Here is a 2,500-nt window from a genome sequence, read left to right on the forward strand (position 1 = left end):
GGATACGTTGTTATAACGTCTCTGGTCTTTGAGTGTACGCTCGGAAAGAAGCGAGTTGACGCGTGCGTTGGAGCGTTCAGCCTTCCGTGTTTCACGGAGAGCCGAACTTCTTGGTACCGCGTCAAGGGCCATTCGGTCTGAGACACCGACCCGCGGTAATGCAGTGACGATAGATGAAACAACGCGAGTCGCGTAGTTTCTTTGGTACGAGGCACGGAACGGTCCGCGAACGCCCGCTCCTGGTCTACGCCGACGTACGTATCGTGCTCGAGCACGTACCGGTACGGCGTAGCAGGCGGACGACGGGAGACCGGCCCGACCGACTCGCTCCTCTTACTAGTAGGAGCCTGGCCGCTAGGACGTCGGCGCCGGTACGGTGGTAGCACGGTCGGCTTACGGGGCGAAACCTCCGCGGGCTATCGAAAAAATTTTGAACTCCGGGAACTTTGTCGAAATTAACCGAGGCTCATTTGACGATGTTCCGACAGGCTCCCGGCCCGGATCGACTCCGGGACGCCGCGCATCGCCTTTCGGTCGACTCGGACCGAAATTTTTACAAGTCCCGTCGGCCCGTATCGACTCCGGGACGCCGCGCATCGCCTTTCGGTCGACTCGGACCGTAATTTTTACAAGTCCCGTCGGCCCGTATCGACTCCGGGACGCCGCGCATCGCCTTTCGGTCGACTCGGACCGTAATTTTTACAAGTCCCGTCGGCCCGTATCGACTCCGGGACGCCGCGCATCGCCTTTCGGTCGACTCGGACCGAAATTTTTACAAGTCCCGTCGGCCCGTATCGACTCCGGGACGCCGCGCATCGCCTTTCGGTCGACTCGGACCGAAATTCTCACAAGTCCCGTCGGCCCGTATCGACTCCGGGACGCCGCGCATCGCCTTTCGGTCGACTCGGACCGAAATTCTTACAAGTCCCGTCGGCCCGTATCGACTCCGGGACGCCGCGCATCGCCTCTCGGTCGACTCGGACCGAAATTTTCACAAGTCCCGTCGGCCCGTATCGACTCCGGGACGCCGCGCATCGCCTTTCGGTCGACTCGGACCGTAATTTTTACAAGTCCCGTCGGCCCGTATCGACTCCGGGACGCCGCGCATCGCCTTTCGGTCGACTCGGACCGTAATTTTTACAAGTCCCGTCGGCCCGTATCGACTCCGGGACGCCGCGCATCGCCTTTCGGTCGACTCGGACCGTAATTTTTACAAGTCCCGTCGGCCCGTATCGACTCCGGGACGCCGCGCATCGCCTTTCGGTCGACTCGGACCGAAATTTTTACAAGTCCCGTCGGCCCGTATCGACTCCGGGACGCCGCGCATCGCCTCTCGGTCGACTCGGACCGAAATTTTCACAAGTCCCGTCGGCCCGTATCGACTCCGGGACGCCGCGCATCGCCTCTCGGTCGACTCGGAACGAAACTTCATCGAGTCCCGTCGGCCCGTATAGACTCCGGGACGCCGCGCATCGCCTTTCGCTCGTCTCGAACCGAAATTTTCACAAGTCCCGTCGGCCCGTATCGACTCCGGGACGCCGCGCATCGCCTCTCGGTCGACTCGGAACGAAATTTTCACAAGTCCCGTCGGCCCGTATCGACTCCGGGACGCCGCGCATCGCCTTTCGCTCGTCTCGAACCGAAATTTTCACAAGTCCCGTCGGCCCGTATAGACTCCGGGACGCCGCGCATCGCCCTTCGCTCGTCTCGAACCGAAATTTTCACAAGTCCCGTCGGCCCGTATCGACTCCGGGACGCCGCGCATCGCCTCTCGGTCGACTCGGAACGAAACTTCATCGAGTCCCGTCGGCCCGTATAGACTCCGGGACGCCGCGCATCGCCTCTCGGTCGACTCGGACCGAAATTTTCACAAGTCCCGTCGGCCCGTATCGACTCCGGGACGCCGCGCATCGCCTCTCGGTCGACTCGGAACGAAACTTCATCGAGTCCCGTCGGCCCGTATAGACTCCGGGACGCCGCGCATCGCCTTTCGCTCGTCTCGAACCGAAATTTTCACAAGTCCCGTCGGCCCGTATCGACTCCGGGACGCCGCGCATCGCCTCTCGGTCGACTCGGAACGAAATTTTCACAAGTCCCGTCGGCCCGTATCGACTCCGGGACGCCGCGCATCGCCTTTCGCTCGTCTCGAACCGAAATTTTCACAAGTCCCGTCGGCCCGTATAGACTCCGGGACGCCGCGCATCGCCCTTCGCTCGTCTCGAACCGAAATTTTCACAAGTCCCGTCGGCCCGTATCGACTCCGGGACGCCGCGCATCGCCTCTCGGTCGACTCGGAACGAAACTTCATCGAGTCCCGTCGGCCCGTATAGACTCCGGGACGCCGCGCATCGCCTTTCGCTCGTCTCGGACCGAAATTTTCACAAGTCCCGTCGGCCCGGATCGACTCCGGGACGCCGCGCATCGCCTTTCGGTCGACTCGGACCGTAATTTTTACAAGTCCCGTCGGCCCGTATCGACTCCGGGACGCCGCGCATCGCCT

The sequence above is a fragment of the Neodiprion fabricii genome, unplaced genomic scaffold, assembly GCF_021155785.1.
Source record: "Neodiprion fabricii isolate iyNeoFabr1 unplaced genomic scaffold, iyNeoFabr1.1 ptg000058l, whole genome shotgun sequence".
In the NCBI taxonomy this organism is placed as follows: domain Eukaryota; kingdom Metazoa; phylum Arthropoda; class Insecta; order Hymenoptera; family Diprionidae; genus Neodiprion; species Neodiprion fabricii.